The sequence below is a fragment of the Capsicum annuum genome, chromosome 9 (assembly GCF_002878395.1).
Source record: "Capsicum annuum cultivar UCD-10X-F1 chromosome 9, UCD10Xv1.1, whole genome shotgun sequence".
Lineage (NCBI taxonomy): Eukaryota > Viridiplantae > Streptophyta > Magnoliopsida > Solanales > Solanaceae > Capsicum > Capsicum annuum.
In genome coordinates, this window is record NC_061119.1 from 12031669 (window position 1) to 12056384 (window position 24716).

The 24716-nt window shown below is 32.5% G+C and overlaps 2 long non-coding RNA genes across 22 annotated transcripts; one reads left to right on the forward strand and one right to left on the reverse strand.

The window, feature by feature from the left end:
- The first annotated feature begins 715 nt into the window (after positions 1 to 715).
- On the forward strand, positions 716 to 6278 carry LOC107842168. Its single transcript, XR_001665650.2, has 4 exons — positions 716 to 977; positions 2092 to 2163; positions 3820 to 3970; positions 6140 to 6278. It is a non-coding gene; the product is annotated as an uncharacterized LOC107842168 (long non-coding RNA).
- Positions 6279 to 10643: 4365 nt separating this feature from the next.
- LOC107842915 lies at positions 10644 to 24169 on the reverse strand. Of its 21 annotated transcripts, none has more exons than XR_007044441.1 (14): positions 23992 to 24169; positions 23050 to 23245; positions 21585 to 21722; positions 17184 to 17256; positions 16996 to 17069; positions 16585 to 16736; positions 14097 to 14162; positions 13591 to 13926; positions 13254 to 13495; positions 12939 to 13151; positions 12770 to 12862; positions 12596 to 12697; positions 12136 to 12489; positions 10644 to 10905 (listed from the first exon to the last, which is right to left on the reverse strand). It is a non-coding gene; the product is annotated as an uncharacterized LOC107842915 (long non-coding RNA). The 21 variants fall into 21 exon arrangements; XR_007044438.1 differs by having other exon boundaries at positions 21585 to 21735; XR_007044437.1 differs by adding an exon at positions 22673 to 22834 and having other exon boundaries at positions 13591 to 14162.
- Positions 24170 to 24716: the final 547 nt, after the last annotated feature.

Below are 24716 nucleotides of genomic sequence, written 5' to 3' on the forward strand. Positions count from 1 at the left end.
CACAAATTTCATAACTGAGAAGCTAATTGCTTTCTCTTTCACAACATTATAATATTATATAAAATTTCATAAAAAGATAGGTGGATACATTATAGAGAGGCGAGAGCCGTATATATTGTGATTTCTGATTCATGACCAGCTAGGAGAAAATCAAGCAATGTATCTGTGCTTGATTAATTTTATTTTGTTACTCTTTAGAATAATAATTTCATTAATTTTGTTAATATAAGACAGAAACATATATATCTTGGACATGTAATTTGATTAATTTTATTTTATTATTATTATTTAAATATTAAATTCATGAATTGATGTATCTATTATCAATTTGATGTATCAAACAAAGCAAACACTTAGATATATGTGTATACAACTGCGCATATATACATTTACATATATCATGAACTCGTTCAAACGTCTTAGATACATAAAAAATTGATGGACCTTAAATGGATGGACACAAATACATTCATACGTATTGGAACACATACTAACCTATTTTTATTATATTTTGGTTTTTACTATATAGAAAAGGGAGTGAAGGAACGACCAAGGATAGTTTTGTAATTTCACACTTATAAAAATTCTATCTTCATGACTCTAGAATACTCCATTGTCAAATCTTATAAGATACTACATATTCTAGAGTCCACCGTTCTTGTTGTTCATCTGCCTTCCTCTCCAATTTTTTGTTTCTCTTTTTTTTTTCCTTATCTATGTGTTATACATGTTTTATTTTTTCTAAGACATTCAAACAATTACTCCTTCAGCTCATATTTCTTTCAATTTTTTCCTCAAATATTTTCTGGATCTCTTTCGACTTTGTAATTTATGGATGATATTATTGATGTTTTCGTTTTTAAATTCTAAATTTTGAACGAATTGATAATTCTATTAGCCAGCTGCAAGTCTCTTCACAATCCTCCTTTACTAATTGCTTCTCCTTCCCTATTTCGAAGTTCCATCTATTTCTTCGGGTAAGTTTTTAAAATACTTCAAATTCTCTTTCATTTTCATTCTAGATTGTTCCCTTCATAGCTAGATCTTCATGTTTCTCTCTTTCATTTTCTGTTCTTGAGTCTCTAATTCAAGGCTCGCTTCATTTTATATAATCAGAACTAATAGAGTATCAAGTTAAAGACCTGAGGAATATACCCTAAGAGGCAAAGGAATGTGAAAAACTTAGACTTAATCCAGTTGAAAATGTCAGAATTAAATTTCATGGACAGTGCAGACTAGAAATTGCAGGCAACATTTCAGTTTCTATGTTTTCAAAAGGAGATCGTGGATCACCTTGACATTCAAGGTGATTAAATTTTTATACTTTGACATTACTGAATCAATAATTTGTGCATTAAGACGATTTGGTAAAATTTTCTTAGTCTAGCTCTTTCTCTTTTACTTTCTTATGATTTTATAGCGATGATGGATGATTTTTGGAGCTTTAATTGCATATGTGTATGTGTAAATGTATCCACCATACGAAATTGACAAAAATTATGGGACAACATTTATGGTGAGCCTTAACAGTATTGTGTGGAGGTATAGTTTCTTATACAATATTAATATATTTTTGTTTATATAGCTATACTATGAATGAATGAAATTGAAATGATAAACCTAAGAAATTGTTGATGTTTTATTGTTGTTCTGATTTGAATTTTAATTTGAACTTTGTTTCTTGTTTTATTGACATTGAAACTTTGATGGGTATACACGCTTGATGCATTTTATTACTTGTCGAATAAAAAGTGCCTAGAGATACAGAAGAACAAATACATTGAAGCTAGCGACATAGAAGAAAGTTTCAAACAATTACATAAAAATGGGGCACAAAAGAAAGGTGTTACGAGTTCGTGGAGTAAATAGGACTTTGATTGCAGATGTAAGAGGTTCATGAAAATAAGTTAATTCCATGACTTAAGTCTTCTCACAATTTTGATAGATAGGCTAATTTTAGTGCGTTGTATTCAAATTAGGGTCTAAGTTTTGTATTTTTTGATGCATGTACTCGTGAATCGGGAATGACTTATAATATAATTATTCACCTTTTGGTATCTAACTGTTATCTAAATGTTTATATGTTTGAAGGCAATAACAACAGTGGTGGTCATATATCTTGCCTGGGAGCTCCAAGATTCAAATGTGAGCAACACTACTTAGGTATTGTACTTGTTATATCGTTATAACTGTACCTAATTGATTGTCTGGACATAATTACCTAGCATCATGCATGATTATAAGATTTATTAGTCGTCTTAATTTTTTAAATCAAATTTTTAGGTTTGTTTGGTTATAGACAAGACAACCAATAACCTTGGATGGATCAAGCACAACTAATTCTATTGAATGTAAAAACTCTTGCTTTCCACTTATGTCAATGTAATTTGATTTCCGGTCACATATGCTTTCACTGAGTTAAAATGAGGATCTAAGGTTGCTAATTAGATTACTAATTTTTTAATAATGCAGTAATGTGGTATTATCAAAGATGAATACAGTGAAAGATGAGAGAAACAATAATATGGAGATTATGCTAAAATTTGAGCCTACAACTTGTGAAAATTATAGTATAAAATAAGAGAATGATTATTTATTAACTTCTTTTGTTTCGAAATCTAGAATTCATAAATTTATAATCTTATTTCCTCCTACGATTGATAGTAACTTGTGAAAATAATTATGAGGAGTTTAAATGCATGAAAGGAATTGTTGTATAGAAATGTTGCAATGTATTTGAGGCTACACGTGCAATATAATTTTTTGGAGAAAATGTTCTAACTGACCTCCCTTGTGTCAATGTGAATTCGCCTTTGCAAGGTGATCTGCAACGAATATAATATATGACGTACTTATATGCTGCAATACTTAAACAACATATTTATAATATAAGAGTTTTTACTTCTCAAATAACGTAATCACTATAGTATTGATTTCAATTTTAGAAGAAAAAAAAGTAGTAGTCACATCTTTATTCTCATGCTTGAAATTTTGTAGTCTCTATCTTTATTTTTGGATTTTAGAGTTTTCTAATATAACCTTTATCCTACAATTTTTTTGATCATATAGAAGTAAGCTAGAACTGGTTGTGTTTTCTTACATATCAGTACATTGTACCCTTGTTTGATATATGTCAGATTGTGTTTTGATGCAGATATTTGATTGCCTGAATTATGTGTCATCCTTCTTGTTTTGTCATATCTTTATCTTTCTACTCTCATGGAAGATCACATTGGCAGCGATACCATTTACCTTAATGTTCATCATTCCAGGACTTGGATTCGGAACAATGATGATGGATGTAGGAATGTAGATGATAGAGTCTTATGGTGTTGCTAGAAAAAGTGAGATTGTTGTCAAATTGGGTTATTTCATCTTCTTGGTGTAAATATTTTGGTAATTTGTAGGTTTTCCCGTTACAAAGTTAATTGGTACCCGCATTGGCTGCATACACTATCCAGGAACTCCCAAGTATTTTCTTCTACAGCGGTCTTCAACAAAGTGGAACTTATTATACTAGTTGTTGGTTTGAGGTCAACATAATATAGTCATGACACAAGTGAGTTAGCTATAATGTAGTTAACAAAATGTACTCTATACACTCACCCTTAAAAGACGATCTGAAGAGAAACTTGTTGATCAACCTAATCGCATAATCTATTGTGATAAGTTTCTCTTCATGTATAATATTTTATAGCCTGCTTGTATTATTTCTCTGGTTAACTTTGCAGTATAGTGTTTCACTTACTTTATACTCGAAGAAGATTTTTTCAATAAAATTTGACAGCTTTATTGACTCTTAATAAATGTGTATGACAGCTATATATAATTGGAGTTTTAAAAGATGATGCAAAGAGAAAGGCCAGGATAATAGAGGATGATTGGGGTCCCATATAGGGTGGAGATTTTAAATTCCCCATGATAGTGCCAGAGCTGGCTTTGCTTCGGATTCAAGTATGAGAGATGACAGGTATTTCGTGAAATTAATCGAATATTTTATTGTGATTCCACCGCCTTTTTTTCCTATCCTAAGACCAATCTTTCAAATGTTTGCAATTTCTTAATTGAACTACTGTCTCTGTCGTTTGTAGTCTCATTTTGGTCGTCATAATACTTGGAGAAGATGAGCTCACTTTTTTTTAACAGAAATAGCCTTAGGCCTTAAGGGTGGTTAGACCAAAGGGATTGTGCTGAACCAAGGCATCTAACGTGTCTAAGTTCCTCAAGGTTTAAATTATAGTTAAGTGGCTATGATTTTAGAACTTGCAATCTAGAAAAGGTTTAAACCAAATGCCTAATCATTTGATTTATATATAAGACTTTCAATCAATTCTCACCTACAACTAATGTGGCAATACACGATTCCTAATGAAATCTATGACAGAAACCTCAAATTACTGATTCTTGAAATAAGAGTATTGAAATTTCATTTTAAATTTTTTTTCTATGCTTATGTTTAGAGGCCAAATACTGTGGCATTTTGATTTTGATATATTGATCAGTTCTATAGTCGTCTTTTACCTCAAAACCGCGTGGTAACCATGAATTTTTAGTCTAACCGAAATAAGAGTATTGAAATTTCATTTTAAATTTTTCCTATGCTTATGTTTAGTGGCCAAATGCTGGGCCATTTTGGTTTTGATATGTTGATCAGTTCATGCATGTATTAGGTAATAGTTATTATGGACTGTGTAATTTCATCTTCTCATAAAAGCAAATTTGTATGGAAAGATAGTTGGGAATGACCAAAGCTTGCTCAAAAATCATTTTTGTAGTACTATTCTACCTTTTATTTAGGTGTGTTTTCATGGTAGTGTCTAAGCCAACTTGCGAGCACCTCTACTTTTCTGCCCACTTCGTGCTAACCTTCCTTAAATGTTCTATGAGGTGATCTCAAAAGTTAGCTTATGAAGTGAGGATCACACAACATCATATAAGAAGAGGGCAACCCATACCCTTAATATGGGAAACATAACACACTCGACATACTGGGATGGGCATCTGCTTCTTTCTTTTGTGGTTCACGCAGCAACATACATAGGTAAACTATGAAGAGATAATCTTCTTGTATCCTAGGACTTACACAAGCATGTGCACCTCTGATACCCCCAATCGAGATAAATTTCCACTAAGAGACTGCACTTGTTTTAGCTTAGCATCACAAATAATAAAAGTCCATTAAGCAAGAAGTTAGTCTGCAGCATAGTAGATAGCAGATCCACAATCTCTACTTTGGTTCCTCTGTAATTCTATCTATCTCTGAGTTGCCCTAAACATTTTATAACAACATTACTTCAGCTCCTATTACCTTGGTTCTTAGTGAACTAAGCCAAAGGAGAACTCATTAAAAAATAAAATAAATGTCCAATACTTCTTAAGTTTCTATCCCACAACAGAAAGAAGGAGGTATGTCACAAGTACACTAAATGTATCCAATTTTCTTCTCATTTTGACCACTCAATACATGAAAGATGGACCTCATTTTAGAACATATCTCCCAGTTTGTCTCCTGAGACTTGAGATGCAAGGTTAAAGTATAATTTGTAAAGCTTCTGATGAATGTTACGTACATGAGAAAAAAAAATAGTTTGGATTTTTGTTACTCAAACAAAATCATATCATTCATGTGAATTACTAAAATTTTCTATGAATTATTCAAGCATCCTCATACATCTATACTATATATTGATAATTTTCCTTATATGTGTGTCAATAGTCTACACAAATAACATATACCATTCTGAAAGTTCTTGCTCGGTGGAACTAAGATCTTTAAATGCATAGAATGATCCTCTTTTTCACCTCAATTCATTTAAATTTGTAAGTAGCAGCATTGTGTTTGATATGTCATCTGAACTCTGAAGTATGTTACATTTAGCATAGGAGGTTCTTTAGTCAACCAATTCGAGGAGCAGCTACAGGATATAATTTCTATCCTTTAAATGGATGGGTTTGAATTAATTCGAATTGACTTTTGTGGTTGGGTCAAAGAAAGATTATTCAAAAACAATCTCTCTACCTTCAATTTCAAACTTCATTGATTATATTGTTGTTGTTTTTTTGTTACAGTTTATTATAATATCATTAAATCATATTATTAGAATATTAACATTTGATCATTAAATCTAATTTGAAACAGGTGTTTGATTGTGACTGCTCAGGAGATTAATCACATCATGAAAAATACATCTACTATTGTAAAATTTACAAATAGTATATGTAACAATGTAAATAAGCAATAATTATGATACGTGAATGTCATGTGAGCATCCAGTAGAATAATATTTCCAGGGTTGTATAAACAATCCTTTTGAAATTTATGCTATGTGTACAATAATTATATTATTGTGTATTGAAATATATTTATTCTAGATAATATGCCAAATTTATCTTATATTTATATTTATATGCAATCTGATCATTATATTAGGTTCATATTACATGTTAGGCCCGTGCAAAGCACGGACATACCTATCTAGTACTATAGAGAAAAGAGAGTTGAGGACGACCAAGGGTAGATTTGTAATTTCATATTCATTTTAATAGTTAAAGATATTTTTTGTATCTTATATCTATTTTATTATATTGTAATAATCATATAAAAATATCTTTCCATACTTCTACTTCTCTGACAAATGTGAATCTCTATTCATAAAAAAAACATCTTTTCAAGAATATTTATTGATATGCCTATTTTATTCTTATTTTGTCTCACTTAATAAGAAAGCACAATTAAAAAATAAACATTAGAATACCTTTAAAAGGAATCTTATTAATTCATTAGTATTTTTTTTATTTTTTTCAAATCCATTTTAACAAGTAAGGGTATTTTTTATATTTCATATATATTTTATAATAATTAAGAATATTTTTTATTTAATATATATATATATATATATTACTATTGTAATAATTGTAGAAAATATATATCTAGATCATGTGGCTATTGTTTCCACCACATGGACATTAAAAAACATGTCAAGATCATGACTCTATAATTAAATTAAATAATAATAATTACTATTCTACCACACAAATATCTATCAATGTGGCTATTGTTTCCATCAAAAAATTAACGACACAATATATAATAAAATAACAATAAAAAATTGATAATAAATAAAATAATATATCTTTAAATAGTTTAACAACTTTAAATTTAACCCAACAAGTTCATGCGTGATAGTATTTTTTGAACAAAAAATTAAAATATTAAAAGTATAGAATATTGAAAATTTTGACAAAGTAAGAATTTTCACTTAGAAAATTTTAAATATAAGAAAATAAATATATGAATAAAAAAATTCAATGTTTACAAGGAAGAATTTGGTAAATCTTATTAATTCATTATTAATTATACTAGAATTAAATTAAAAAATAATAATTACTATTCTACCACACAAATATCTATCAAGGTGGCTATTATTTCCACCACAAAATTAATGACACTAGCTTTTAGAATTGATATGATGTTTCTTCTATAGACTAGATTAGAAAATAGACGACTCATCAAATAAAAAGTCAAAAAACTCCTCATATTAACCAAAAAAAATAAACTCACCTCTCATCAACAGTTTTAATTCTTACATATCTATATGTATGTAAGTTTATGTACGTTCACGTTTATTTTTTTTCCTCGAATATTTATTTATTCCTTCAACAAGGATAATTTTTATATTTTTTTTATAAAAGACTTTTTTGGTAGAATGAATTTTTTTAACTATTTAATTTCAGCATGTGTTTTAATAAAAATTAATCTATATAATGTAATCGGCTTTTGAAATTGTAAAACATAGATAATGATACATCATAAATCTTGTATCTCAAAACATTCGCAGTGATTGCCTAAGTTTTTTCGCATTCGTCGTGCTTTAGATTAATATATGCTGCTACTTTTCCTTCTTCATTTGAGGCTTTTTAAGAAAATTTATTTTTTAGCTTATTTAATTTTTTTAAAATTTTTTATTTTTTTAAATATATTTCAGTGAAACCAAGTTTAGATTAGCTCATCTTTTTAAAGAAGATTTTAAAATATCACAATAATACCTAACTTTAAGATCTGCTCTTTTTTTTTCTATAAAATATTTTGTATATTTATTTTAAAATTTATTTAAAAATAAAATTAATTAAATATATACATCTTGAACTGTCTGTTTTGCAGTTTCATCTCTTCGATAATAGCTATCTGTACGTTCGTGTATATATTTGACTGTGTGGTAAGTACAACTTATTTTATTTTTTAATTTAATTATAAATATTTTTCTTCATGATTTTAATATAATATGGAACATGAAATGCTTATTTTTCTCTGTTAATAAGTATCTCTTATATTTTTTTCAAAAGGTCACATGCCTTACATAAATATAATTATTACCTGGTATGGATGTGTAATGAACTTTTACTTGTATTATTTTTTTTCAAGAATTCTTAAAAATATTTGAGCCGTAAAAAATGTCGTGTAATAGAGATTTTAAAACTGATCAAACTTTCAAAAAAATCGATAAAAATACTAGAAGACATGAATTATATAGACTGATGCCACTTAAGGAAAAAAAAAGCCTTTTTAGCACATTGACGAGCAAGATGTAGAGTTGAAAAGACAATGATTTTATGATTTTACAATATACAATATGTTTTTAGTTCTCTATTGCTAATATTTAACATGATGTTTTATCTCTACATTTAATCTAAGAAGGACCGTGAAAAGCAGGATCATATCAGGTTCCTTGAGATTGCTGGTTTGATTGGACTTCTCTTTCTTAAATGAACTAAAGGGAAGCGTAGAAGGAAAACTCTTTTCGGTAAATTAATCTCTAGATTGAGCGATGGTTTTTAATAGGAAGAGTGCTGCTTTATTTTCTTAGTTTATCTAAACTTTTCTGAAGGAGCCTTAGCTATGTAGATCAATTTTTTGTGGAAGTTTTAATTTTCGTATTCAAATCTACATATGAAGGTTTTCCAATGCAATATTAGTAGCAGTGAAATGTCAAATCATATGAAGGGACTTACAGGACATATTTAGAATAATTTCGACTTGACTGCAACACTTACTGAACTCTGTTAAGTGCCAAAACATTTATTTTTTTACTTTTCATGGTTATATAATTTGTTTAAATTGTTAGCAAATATTAATTCACAGTTATAGGATTAACCTACTTGTAGTATTCACTTTTAGCTTATTTTTCTTTTTCCTTTTTGACAAGTAAAGTTTATTGTCTCTTTACATTTTCCTTTACTTATGTTGGTCATGTGCATCTCTATAGTTGTAATTTGCTCCAAAAATGATATCTCAATTTAACTTTGCTCTGGCTGCAATGAGTCATTAAATTAGTTTACACATGATATAGTACTTACAACAGGTTGACAACAAATACAAACTACTTGCAGATAATGAAAAATGCATTTCTCTTTGAGAAGCTACTTCATCCTGCTAGATACAAGATGACTGTTTTTTTGGTGTGTTGTAATTTGTTTTTGTTGTTTTTGAAATCATGATCTGATTTTTTTTATAGTGTCATTTTAGTGAGGCAAAGGTTGAAGCTTTCTTCAAATGTCTATAGGGCATCAAGATCAAGATGGTGTTTCAGATAACTGAGAAAGCAACTTGTTCGTGTTGTTAGAGGTATTCAAAGACAGTTCTTGTTGGCATTCTCCTAGTATTGTGTGACATAATAAATGTGACAAATTTTGTGAATCATGATTGGAAAGAAATACATTTTTACAATGAAAAAATGTGTTTTAGATTTAGATTTTAAATTTCTAAACTAATTTAATCATTAAATTTAATTTAACAGGTATTGATCATAAATGCTCAAGAAATTGATCACAGCAGGAAGAAAAAATGCATCTGCTATTGTAGAATTTATAAATGCACATATGTCAATGTAAATAGACAGCAATCAATGTGATATTGAAATGAATGTCATGTGAGCATCCAGTAATATGAGATTCATACATTTGGGATCTTATGATATGATCGTCATAGTGACATTATGGTATTAAAATGTATTTACTTAGGAAAATTTTAGGGTGGATGAGGCTCAACCAACAAAAGTTGAGTGAGTCTCCACCCTTTGCTTGATAAGTGGAAATATGAGTTCCACATTGACTTGTCCTACACTTTATCCTTCTTTATTCTATTTTCTCTCTTATTTTTTTTCTACTTCCTTCGTCTAATATATTTGTTCACTTTTAATTTGATACATCACTAAAAAAAACAAGTCAAATTGTGGGGGTTAATTTTACAATTTGCGGGGGTTATAAATCCCCGCAAAATGTAATTACGGTGATTCTCAAAACCCCCGAAATACGAGCCGTCACAAATGAATTACGGCGATTTTTTTCGACCCCCATAATTATTTTGCGTATTTTGCGTCGATTATTGACCCCCGTGATTCTAAATTTAATTCTTTTTATAATAAATTTTTATTTAAAACTTGTGGGGGTTTAAACCTCCGCAATTTATTTTTTTTAAATTGTGTAGGACCCATCAATTTTCAATAACTAGATTTTAATTTTAGCTCAAATTAAATTGTTCATTTAGGCATAACCTACCATCCAATATTTATTGAATTCATATATCATTAATACAACAAAGTAATTAAACATGGTAATTGACAAGCATATCAAAAATACATTGAACATTAAACTTCAAAATAAAATTTTCAACATTAACATCTTCAAACTCCAAATTTTCAATATTAACTAGTATCTTCAAACTACCAAATCAAATTTAAACACAAAACCTTCAATATTCTAAGATTCACTCCAACCATACCATTACATCATCATAAATGAATATCCAAGACAAATGCAACGAAATCAAATATTGTCATTAGGATCATTATCATTACGTGATCTCCTTGCATCCATAGGCGAAATAGGTCCACTAGCCGCATCACTTGGCTACATAAAAATGCAAAGTATAAGAATCAATCGATAAACTTTCAGTCCTTATTATAAAGAAGAAGTTATATGAACACCATGCTTTAACAAGAAGTTATTTTTTTTTCACTAGTGAAAAGTAATTGTAGCTTATCAACTACTAGTAGAGTTTTTATTGCATCACTGTTCTATTTGAAGAAATTAAAAGCTGCATCACTGTCCTATTTGAAATCATAGATCATATTCTTCAACTTTTTTTTCAGTCAACTAGCAAAATATACCAATCGAGCAAATAGTCCAGGAACCTATTCAATAACATAAATGAGACATGACATCCTCGGTGAAAATTTGCCCGGTCTCTATGTTGTAAGTGCTCCTAATGTGTCACCAATAATCTTTGCATGAGCAATATCTCTAACAACAATATTCCTTTTATAAATTGCTGAAGCAAGCTTAAAGAATTTCATACAGAGCTATCTCAGGCACATAACCAGCTAATTTCGACTATTTTTTCATGTCTTGCAACCTCTTATGGATTTCCTCATGCCCCGTTTCAAGTGGATCAGATGCCTTAAACTCATAGCTTGCTGTTTTGTAGGTATGAAAATTTTCAAACTCTCTAACTAAGGCCTGACTTACAGCATTCTTAATAAATATTCAAAGAAGGTGAAATTAGTCCATATTCTCATGAACGCCAGTGTCAATAATTTATATGTTGTTGAATGTAATTGGTTATTTCATAACTTAAATTTTACTATTTAATAATACATAAATTTTACAAATCTTTGTATCCAAGTTTTCTATAACTAGTTCACTCTACCACCATTTTTTTGTTTCTCTTTTAGCTCACTAGCTCTCATATATACTTGTACACACATTTCTTACTTAATCACATGCAGTAAGATTTTATTTTCTGCTAGCTAGATAGACAATCCAGAAATCAGAAGCTTGCAATGTTAAGAGGAGGGATGATGATTACAGGAGTTGAAGCTTCTGATTTCTGGACAACAGCCCTTCACTTTAGTGGACAGACACCTATGAAGAAAATCAATGTTGTTTTCCAGCCAACAATAATTCACATAAGAAACAACTCTAGACAATAATGCAGCTAACATCTCTACCGATCATATTAAGGTTATGGATGGGGCAGAACTGAGCAGTCATGTTGGTGAAGTCAATGCCAGAACTGATAAGGTAAGGACACAACAGAACAAATGGCCTCAAAAAAGAAGTAAAGAGAACTTTACTTACGACTGTGGGAGAAACCATTGAAGGAGAATCAAAGAGCCCCACAAATTGTTCCGGTATCGTTCCTTCTTTCATTATCATATATGTCTTCAAAGCACTCATTATCTGATTGTGAGAATTCATCATTTGAGCAAAGTTTTATCGACATTGGAACGAACAAGAACCTCCACTACTTGAAGCACTTGTACCACCAAAATGAGGTCTATCTTGTTTAAAAACTCTACTAGGAACAGCTCCTAATCCCAAACATCTCACCCTTTCAGAGTGCTCTGGCCCTAGAACCTTACCAACAGCATCATTTGACGAAACTTGAGACTCATCCATGGCGCTTTGGCTCAATGCTAACTTAATTTTTTCCTGCATATAGAAAATTTGTTGTCAAAATAAATTTAAAATAGAAATTTATTTGGCATACCGTGGTTGATTACTCTACAAGAATCTATGGCACATAAGTATAACTCACACATATTTCTTTTGCCGCTTCATTAACATATACTCCATCTTGATTCGTATGAGTAGCAATGTACATTTGTGCTCGTCCAGGCCATTGTCCAGTCTCGGCCATCTATAAATTAAAAAACATAATTAAAATAATTTACTAGTTAGGAATAATTACATTCGAGGTTAATTCACTCACCATTTCAGCCCTTCTTGTAGTATTGGCTTTGGAGCCACCAGCGTGTGGAATTATCTGTTTCTGTCGATTTTTACGGTTCTTTTGACGCATTTTCTTACAAAAATATATTTAAAACTCAATTAGAAAAAAATAATTATACAACTATAAAGAAATTCATTTACATAAATACCTTTGTTGATTCTTTAAAATTGTATTCAATAAAAGAAATCCATTAATCCGGTGGGATTCCATCAGGCACCTTATCCAAAATCTGAGCTTTACTTTTAAGTGGATCATCAACATCATTCCACATGTTAATCTTATTTGCAGCCCACTTTTTTCCAATAGATAAAGAAACATGTTGTCGAGCAATTGATTCGGCTGTGTCAAAGAAGAATTTGGGCTTCAAAATAAAAAATTTTGTTAGCTTTTCTACTACATGCAAATATAAAATTCAACGACAAAATTAACCAATGGTATAGTCGTCAGATTTTAGAGAAAATACCTTTATAATATGTTCGAAGACGCGGTTGAAGTATGTCATAGGTAAACTCGACCATTTCTCAAAGTTGATTGGAAATAAAGAGCAATCACACGCTAATATTCCACAAAAGCGCAAAACTAGGCTACGTGCTTCCCCAAATGGTTCATCATAAACATCAAACTTAACCACGATACGTTTTTCACTCGTTAAATTCAGTACTTGCTTAGCTTTCACTTTGATTTTCTTGACATTATTTCTTGAATCTGTTATAAGAAAAAAGATTGGGTGAAGCTCTGAGAGACATTACATTGGCTCAGAAAGGTCTATTGAATATGTATTGATAGTCAGAAGTATTTACCTATTGCGTCTACGACCCAATGCGTATTCGATTCACGTCTAGAACGTTTTTAGGGTGCAGCCTCATCTGTTGGAGCTGGTTGTGATGAGTCCTGAGTTGTTGGAGTCAAATGTGATGTAGAATGAACTGACCGAGATGACTGTGATGAGTCCTGATTTTCCAAACCCAGATGTGATATAGAGTGAACTGATCGAGATGGTTGTGATGAGTTCCGACCAACCGGATATGGATGTGATGAGTCCCGACCAACAGGAGATGGCTGTGATGAGTCCCGACCAACAGGAGATGGTTGTGATGAGTCCCGACCAACAGGAGATGGATGTGATGTCAAGTGAACTGACAGAGATGGTTGTGATTCAGGAAAACTGTCGGACCCGGACGTGAAGTGTCCTGATCTATAAGAGCTGGACGGGATGCTGAATAAACTGGTCGAGATGGTTGTGGTGCATACTGAATTGGTGGAGACAAATTTGTTTTTTCCAGAAAAATAGGTGCTGATTCAGTACCTTGTGATGTAGATTCTGACGGACCTAGTTTTTGCTTTTTCGGCAACCGCTTGAACCTTGGCATATCTGCAGTAAATAATGTAGTGATTAGTAAGATGACATTTGGGAAGTTACACCTCATAGTAGTAACACTATAACACAACTACAGTAGACTTCACTAAAGCATATTAATCAAATAATTATAAGCAACAGTAGAACAGTAGACTACTCATGCTTGTTTTCTTGCTCTTGGAAGAAGAGATATGAAGGTGGAGCTATGAAAGTAATTTGGGCTAAAACTCAAGGCTCTCAGACCTATACAAAAGTCCTTGAAAACTGAAGAATACAAAGGCGTTGCGCTTTTTCTCAGAACTATGTAGCAAATGCTCTCTTCTGTCTTCTGTCTTGAATATGCTCAAAGCTCTCAGACCTATGAAGTATATGCTCTCTTCTGTCTTGCGCTTTTTCTCTTACTTTTTTCCCTTTCCATTTATTGAGGAGCTCATAATCTATAGTGTGCAGTATGGAACAGCTGAACAACGAACACAACCCTACAGATCCTTTTTCATTGACTAAAATAAGTTATTTACAACAACATACTAGTGTAATCTCAAAAGTAGGGTCTGGGGAGGGTGGTGTATATGCAGCCTTACCCTAACTTGTGAGGGTAGACAGGTTGTTTCCGATAGATCCTCAGCCCAAGAAAAACATATAAAAAAACTAGTTTATAAAACAAATACATAGTGAAAAAGTCATGCTGAAAACCAACAAAGAAGATTACTCCATACAACCTTCTTGTTGTATCAAATATTATGAGGCATGCGTATAATACCTGGTATATGTAAACATTAGGACACATTTAAACAGATGATACTTCTAAAAAGATTATCCACCATATATTCCAAGCAAAGATATTGGTGGACTACAAGCTGAAGTTGGTAGACATGAACCTAGACTAGCGTTAGACGGTGGGGCAAGTGGTATGAATGACCTTATCCATCTCTGCGATGGAGCTGTTTCGATGTTGAAACCTGGCGGTTTCTTTGCATTTGAGGTAACTATCCATGTTCTGGATCAAGCTTTTTTATCTTTCCTATTTAACTTGTCATTCTGGATCCTGATGGAAAAAGGGAAAGTTTCTAACTGAGCTTTTGACAAAGTGTTATATGTTAGGCATGGTTGTTTTGTCCTCCCAATATTTTATATTTCCTTATTAACTATCCCTTTTATCATGTTGCTGCAGACAAATGGTGATGAACAGAGCAAATTCCTAGTCCATTACATTGAGACCAAGAAGCAAGGTAGCTTCTCTAAAGTGAAAACGGTATCAGATTTTGCTGGCATCCTGAGATTTATAACAGGATTTAGAGGAAGATGATCAGTAACAATCGCGGGGGTGAGGGGTGTGGTGTTTACCAGATTCTTTGCTCTTGGTTTGAACTATTCAATTTTGCTCTTTGGACTTACAGAATGATACAATATTATCTGTCATCTTGTGCAAAGAAACTTTTACCACTCTAAAAAAGGCACACTTCAGTACTAGAATGTAGTCTCACAAGCAGAAAGCTCTGAATCGAAAGGAGGTAGTTCACAAACTGGAAAACAAACACAATCAGAAGGAGAATCAAACGCCAGTTCATGCAAACAAACTTCTGAAAATAAACCTGCTCCCTGTTAAAGCCTGTTCACATCAAATTGCTAGAGTTCATGATGAGAACTGCTGAAAAAGATAATAGCCCATCATCGTTGGGATTTTGGGTACAACGAGGTAAGAAGACATCTCACATGCAATGTGCTTCCGCTGATTATGATGAACAGTAAAGAAGATGCATAAAATGTTGGCAAAATACTATTGTTTAGGATTTTGTTCCAAGTGAAAGTTAGTTAAATATATATCTGTTGAATGTGAGACAAATTTTCTAATTTATGGACATGTATGAACAGATGCAAGCTGTAGTAAGCTATAGTAAGATATGTATCAACAAAGTTCGAAAATGGCACAATAAACCGCTATGAACAAAGTTTTCTTTGGGAGATAGATAGTCATAATTACATACATTATCTTAGAAGAAATAAGTAATCCGAAGTCAGAACTACACACAAATTGAGAACTTGATAAGACCACCATAACGGAGATAATATCAATGCTGAGGAAACTTGCCCATAGCAACAATACAGAAATATCTAATTCGTGTTGTTTTCGATGCAACGAAGGACAATCCAAAATAAGCATCTACTTCTTGGATTACTCCAATGTGACAACAATTGGGACAGAAGAGACAAAGAAGCAACCTCCGAGAGAGCAATGCACACCCAAACATAGGTAGATGGTATCAAAATCCAAAATTATATGGTTATACAGAGGAGTAATTGGTAGAATTATGAAAGTGACAATGACTGATGCAGAATGGACCTCAGTTATTCCAGGCACAGAAATTGCAGCTCATCGAAGACGCTACTGAACAAGAAATATAGGATGGTTTATAGGCTATTAGGTATGATAAAGCACCTGGTGTTGATGGATATAGTGCCCATTTCTTCAAGAAAGCATGGCCAATTATTTAAGGGAGCCATTGTTCAGGCAGTCAGGGACTTTTTCTGCAATGGAAAGATTTTATAGAGCAACTAATTGTGCCGCCATTACGTTGGTTCCTACGACACCTAATCCAATAACAATGAAAGAGTTCAGATCAATTTCATGTTGTACTGTACTATACAAGACTATATCTAAAGTTTTGGCTACAAGATTGCAATCAAGAAACCTAATACTTTCTCTCCCAAAGGTTTACCCATAAAAACGCATACATTGACTTTAATTATAAGAACCATTTTGCAACTCACTCATCATAGAATAAACGAGCATAACATATATTGTAAACAGTACAATCAAGACCCCCAATCGAGAAAACCACTCCGTTACCTAGATCCCAAAGAAGTTTCTATGAACAGTACAATCAAAACCCCCAATCAGTTCCCGTCCTCCGGTTTTTTGCCCTGAGATAAGAAACCACAAAACATACCAGAAGATCTTTTTAATATTAAACACTAAGAATAGAGAAACAAAACAAATGTATATGCATAATCAAAACGAGAAAACCACTCTGTTACCTGGCTCTCAAAGAAGTTTCTTTAAACAGTCCAATCAAGACCACCAATCAGTTCCTGTCCTTAGTTTTTTGCCCTGAGATAAGAAACCACATAACATACCAGAAAAATGCACACGCTACTACCCACAAGTGACCATACTATCCTCTAGTTGTAAATGAGAAAGATCAAGAATTATATAAAGAAGAAAGATAACTTTCATAGCCAAAAAATAGAAAGTCTTGAAAAAAAACACTAATCAAGCGAGAAAAACAAAGTGCCAAAGGAAACTAAAAAATAATGATATATCTATTCAGACATATGCTCATCTATTGCAATTTGGACATTCTCGTAATCAACATCAAAAAACAGTCCAAATTCTTGTTGTTGGTATGGCACATTCTCATATATTTCCTCTTCATCAACCTCTCCCATGTCAAACAAATCACTTGGTTTTAGATGTACAGCCACACTCCATTTTTTATCATTTTCATCATCAACATAGTAGACCATATTTGCTTGTGATGCTTTAATATATGGGACATCATCCACACGATCAACGGTATGATCAATTTGGAAAAGTTGACACAATTAAACTTCCAAGCATCTATTTTGAACCCTCTGTTCCGAGTAGTGTCGGCCCACTAGCATTTAAAAAGAACAACCCTAAATTGATCATAATAATTAAGCTTAATAATATCTTCCAACTTTCCATAATATGGTAGGTCTGCTTGTGTTGCATGTCTATCTGCACTAGATGCGACACAAGAAATGTTACGAGACAAGAAAAACTCCATTATTTTGAGTTTTTAATCCTTGTTCTCTAGACAAAGTTCGAAATTTGAATCCATTAATGTTATAAGCACTGAATCTTCTTGCATCTCGGGCTGGACCTTGTGCTAAGAACTTCATCTCATCAGAAATAGTATCTGCTATATCCGAATTCATAATCTAAATATATAAAACACTTTTATCAAAATTAATAAATTGATATAAGAAAGCTATATTAAAAAATTCTAATATCATTCACTCACTTGCTTAGGAAACCAATCAGGAAACTCATTACTAACTCTTCTCTCTACCTCTGTTGTTGAAAATCTTCGGCCTTTTGTACTTTTTCTGATGTAATCTCTAAATTCACTATAAAGGCAGTATAATTTGCAATTTTAATCCAATTGCTCAAAACATATCTTACAAATCAAATCAATGTAGATTTCTTACTCAATAAATGGCTTCACGGTCGCACAATTGAGTAACACATATCGATGAGCTTGTGTTTTCTCCAAATGAGTCAGTGATTCTGTTATGAAGCCTCCAACATGCTTACCTTGTTGAGAGAACATACTTGACTTTTCAGAAGCCTCATTTTGGCTTGGTTCATCATTTACACGTTTAGGTCGATTTAATCGTGACTCAATTTCTTCAAAATAACGAGAATAAAGAGTAAGAGCTTTTTATGCTATGTAACCTTCAGCTATGGAACCTTCTGCTTGTGATTTGTTCCCTACAGAGGACTTAAAATGGACCAATAATCTATACCCAAAAATATTAATGTGTAAGAAGAATCATTAACGTTGAAATACTACAACAAAATCAACTAAAATGATTTTGAATAACGAACATCTTACCTTTCAACAGGATACATCTAGCGATAATGTACCGGGCCACCTTTTTTTACCTCATCAACTAGATGAACAGTTAGATGAATCATTACAATAAAAAATGATGGAGGAAACAAAATCTCTAAGTGGCAAAGAGTTTCCTCAATTCAATTTTGTAGCTTGTTTAAGTCTGCAAGACTTAAACTTTTCACACAAAGCTGCCTGAAAAAGGAAGAAAACTCAACCAAAGTTGCAACAACCTGTCTTGGAAACACATTGCGAATTGCTATGGGTAACAACTGTTGCATAAGAATGTGGCAATCATGACTTTTTAATCCAAAAATTCTTTTTTGATCCAAATCAATACGACGAGATATATTACTTGAATAACCATCCGGCACTGAGATGTTCTTTAAAGTCTTAAGGAAGGCCACTTTTTTGTTCTTTGGAATTGCAAAGGCAGCAAGTTTACACTCATCATTCTCGTCGACCCAAAGATCACGCCTTATGCCCATATCTTGTAGATCTCTTCGAGCCTTAGCATGATCCTTCGACTTTTCTTTATCATTTAACAATGTGTATATAAAATTGTCAAACACATTCTTTTCAATATGCATCGGATCTAAATTATGGGGCAATGGATTAAACTCCCAATATGGAAGATCAAAGAATATGTTTTTCTTCTTCCATTGTTGAGTTGCATCTTCCCAAACATTCTTTTTCCTTTTTCTTTTCTGCAACTCTGATTGTCTTCCAAATGTGACTTTGATATCTTTCACCAACTGCAAAATTTCTGACCCGGATAACTTCTTTGGAGGGGCCCTCTCATCCGCATTTCCATCAAAACGTTGTCTCATAAGTCTAAATTTATGATTTCTTGCCAAGAATCAACGATGGACAATAAAACACCCCTTTCTACTATGGAGAAGTCGACAAGGCTCTGCATCAAAATTACAAGGACATGCAAGACCAGTATGCGTGTTCCAACCAGATAAGATATCAAGTCTAGGAAAATCGCTAACTGTCCACAGAAGTGTTATTCTTTGATGAATCAAAAGTATCCACACCTTCACTCCACAACTCATTCAACTCCTTAATAAGTGGTTGTAGATATACATCTATGTTATTCCCTACTGTACGTGGACTTGGAATGATCATTGAGAGGATAAAATTTGATTATTTCGTACACAACCAAGGAGAAAGATTGTATGGAAACAAAACCACTGGCCAAATGCTATAGTTAGTACTCATTGCTCCAAAAGGATTGAAACCATCACTAGCTAGTCCTAATCGAACATTTCGAGGATCAGAAGCAAATTCAGGATAATTTGTATCAAGCCTTTTCCATGCTTCACCATCTCGAGGGCGCCTTAAGATCCCATCTTTATTATCATCCTCTGCATGCCATCTCATATGCTCTGCAATTTTAGAGCACATAAACAGTCTTTGTAATCTTGGTTTTAATGGAAAGTAGCGCAAAACTTTTGCAGGCTTCTTTTGCTTCTTTTTTTGTTTCTTACTTGTACTAGGAGCATGATCAAGATTGCTATCCTTCTCAGGCTTCCATCTAGAAGTTACATGCATGATTCTGCATTAACATCATCTTCCCAGTACAACATGCAATCATTTGAGCAAGCATCTATCTTGATATAATCAAGGCACAACTTCTTCTTCTTGATAGTTTTCTTAGCCTCATAAAAAGATATAGGGATCTTTGCAAATTTAAATGCATTCCTGAGTAGATCTAGCAGCATAGTCATTCCTATCCCTTAATCCAGACAAACACTTAATGTGATAAAGCTTTAACAAAAATTCCAACTTTGAATACTTGGATCCTTCATACAAATCTTCACTTCCATCTTTAAGCAATTCAAAATAATCTTTGTAATTTGAACCAAACAAATCATGTAAAGTTTCTTCTTCTCCTGCTACTTGTAACGGACCTGCATCAACAGTCTCATGCCTTAAACCCCCGAATGCTTCATTAATCAATAATTCAATAGGATTTTCAAAAGGTTGTGCATCTTGAGTGACCTTGAGTGACCTCTATGTTTCTGGAATTAGGCAAGACTTCTATTTCCCCATGCACAACCCAAGTGACGTAATGTTTAGGGAAATCCTTATTCATCAAATGGTGAAACACCACTTCTTTTGTTTGCCACTTTTTGAAACCACATATAGTACATGGGCACTTTATTTTATCTCCTATAGCTCCATTGGTAAATTCAAAATCTAGAAACTGATTCAAACCAAGCAAATACTCTGGCGTGTTTCTTGGCATTCCAATGCAAGATCTATTCATTGAAGAATTTGATGAATATGCTAAATATCACCTATAAGATTTCATAAATGAGAAAAGTGAACGTAATAGAAAATAAATAAATTAATGAACTCTGACAAAGAACGTACATAACAAAATATCTTATGAAAAATTACTCTAACATAAAATTATGATGTCTGAGTTAATTTTTCCACAACGCGACTAACTTTACAGACATAGAAAATAAGTTCAACGACCATAATCAATTAACAATGATGGAAAATCTTCCCCCTTAAAAGCAAAACCAGTACATCTATTTATTTGGTAACTAAGAAATCCCCACACTAATAGCACACAATTCAAAACGTAGTGATTGAATCATAGAGTAAATAACAATGTCGAATAAGGCAGAACAACTAGGATAATGTTATGTTATACGAGTATTATTTACTAAGTTCAAGAATGGAAAATGTTGGTTTACATGGTCATTGGCCCCAAGCATAGCTAAAACATAACACAATAAGCACATCCCAATTACACAATAATAAGAATGAAGAAGCTAACCTTCAAATTGTGATTCACCTCAAGATAGAGCTTGGCTGAAGTAAAACAATCCAAAGTCCCAAAGAAAAATAACGAGAGTACAAGAACTTAATAATGAAATGAACCAGAATCTATGTCCACGATTTTGTCCAAGATCTCCTGCAGCATTAAACTAGAAGTATATGTAATTTCCAACATCTGTTCATCATGAATCATTTGAAAATAAACATGACTCTTTGAACAAGTTTCAGAAGTTGAAGACCAACCCAGCAACATCCAAAGTGCTGTCTTAAAGAAGACATTGCTTGTCTACGTTAAAAGCCAAAGAAAAATAAAGACAACAGGAACTTTTCTCAAATTACTATTAGCAACAATACATTATAAACTACCAAGTTCTCAAAATGGAAAATGGATATCAAGTTAATGATATCAATTCAACATTCAAATAGATAGGAATCAGAGGAAACCTAGAAATCACCCAAGGCAGACTTCTAACATTGTAAGAAAACTATGGGTTTGTCAATGGCCAGGATGTCCTCCAATTTTTTATTATTTAACAATATTTCACTAAACAAAATTTTACTTTCCAATTAATTTATGGTTCAGAATTCTATTTGGAGAAAAGAAAGCAAAACTTTCCTCTTGACCTCTTCATAAGAGCTGATCGGGAATGAATACCACATAGAAGAGTCCAAAAAAAAAAAACAATGGCATAGACATTTTTCTTCCTCTTCATCACAATTGAAAGAGACCTAATCACATGCCATATGAATATTGCAGAACATTGAAAGCAGTATGTGCTAAAAGAGAAGAAAATAGAGTCCCCATATTTCAGACACATTATAAGAGAGAATTAAGTCGAATTTTAACTAGAAAAACTCAAAGGCAAAACCTCATTGACTGATGGAGTTACGCATCTTTTCATCTCAACTAGGTAATGCGGGGAACAAGTTCGAGTCCTTTCCTAAATCTGCTCCACATTGGAAATTTTTCTGAGTGGGTCTTAACAATTTTCTGAAATCACATATTTTCTATGTTTCATTTATTTCCTAGAGTCTGAAAAGGAAAATATCTCTCACATATCCTACATAAAAGGAGAGGTCACGTACATTTCCAAAACATCATAAAGTTGAAACGCAAGCAGTACATTATGAACTATCTCTCACATATCCTACTAGCAAGTCTCAGGATTCAAACTTATGTTTTGGCCTAAGATTTCCATATTTTCTGCCGGTGGCTTAAGTGTCGTTGTCCCCTTCTTTGAATCTAACCTGAAAAGGCAAGTACTGATTAGTCTCAATGTACAAAGAGTGTTTTCTCGACCACCATTGGAAAATACTCCAAAAACTTATGGAGGTTTATCAAGATAATCTCTTTGTTGTTCTGCATCACCGCGATAGTTATTCTTACTCGACTGTACTAAGCAGATTGATCATGTTCTATCTTTGCATATGATATATTACAAGTAACACACTGAAGAAGGTACCTGTATTCTTGATGGACTTTGAACTTCAAATGCAACAGTTGCACTGAAAGACAAGGTGGCAACAGGGCTTGATAATGTAGTTGAGTTTTCTATGGTAAGGCTGCGTGTACTAATCGCTTGGCTGATCTTTTCGACCTTCAATAAAGGAATCGTGCCCAAGGCCAGAATAGATAACAACTCAGAAAATGCCGTAAACCTGATACATCAAGAAGCAACATAAGGATGAGGTTATGCATGTTAAATTTCTATTGTAGTATCTCCACAATTTCCTTTTGCAGAATGAAAGGGTTACATTTCCAACTGGTTTAACTCTTCATATGCATTTTTGTACATTGCAACCAACACCAGCAATACAATGTCTATACATGGTATCGTGGGACGACGACAACAAAAATATAACATATTCCCACAAAGTGGAGCATCCGCCAAGACATGGTGCTCCAAATTGCAGTTAAATGCCAAAAATTTTGCAGTTATATCAGAGTATCCTCACATCAATAAGCCAAGATGTTCCAATCTAAGCCAAGTCAAAATCAAAAATTATAGAGTATTTCATTTTAAATTGAATATCAGCAGTTCTAACTCGACCATCCCAAAATATATCCACTTCTCTTTATAAATCCTACAACAAAGATTTACCCAAACAATAAGCTCCTTTGCCAGTTTCAGGAGGATTACAAAACTGAAATAAATTACAAAGTTCCAGTTAACCTAGCTAGAAAGTAGCTCGGTTAGTTTGAACAAACTAAAAAGAAGCAAAAGTTTTACTTTCACACAAAAAAACAGCCATACAATAGAGATATCTAAACTGGGAGATAGTGCCAGATTGCTCTAAGGACGTAGTGCTATGGGAATCTTCTTCATCATCTGAAATTTCTATAATTTCTGGTATATTCTTGTTTCCTCATAAAAAGTACAGTGACAATAGAACTTACGATTTACCTTTTCAAGAGAACATTGAACCTGATGAAGGGGTGTTGTCATCTGATTCTGGCTTCCGAAAAGATTACGTCCACTGTTGGACTTCTTGTTCGTCTTCACAAATATCCACTGATGAAGTAGTTGTTTCGTCTTCACATTGAACTTCGATGATTTGGGGAAAGTGAGAGAGAGACAAATGTCTTTGGGGGGGGGGGGGGGGGAAAAAAAAGGGGGCGGGTATTTTTTTTATTTATTTTTTTTTATGTATAGCGGGAGTTTTATTTAATTTGAACCCTGTTTTTGGCGATGAATAGCAGGTGTTAAAACTCCCGTAAATTACATAATTTTTTATGGTATTTTTTTTTATGTTTAGCGGAAGTTAAAATTCCCATAAATTATATAATTTTTAGCGGTGAATTTTTAACCCTCACATTTAATATAATTTTACAGGGATTAAAATAACCTCTGTAAATAAACTCCCGCAATTATATCCTTTTTTTATAGTGCATCATTAAAAAATAAGTTTATTACATCATGTTTGAATATCATAAATTTAGTTCTTTAGTAAAGAGTATCGTAATTTTATTATATCATGTTTGAGTATCATAAATTGAGATGCCACATTGATTAAAAAAAATAATTAATAACATGCCTAGTTTACCATAGTATCCCTATTAAATAATAGTTACGTTTTAATTTGAAGAAAAAATAATTAATGCAAAGAGTAAAGTAAGAAAAAAAATTGT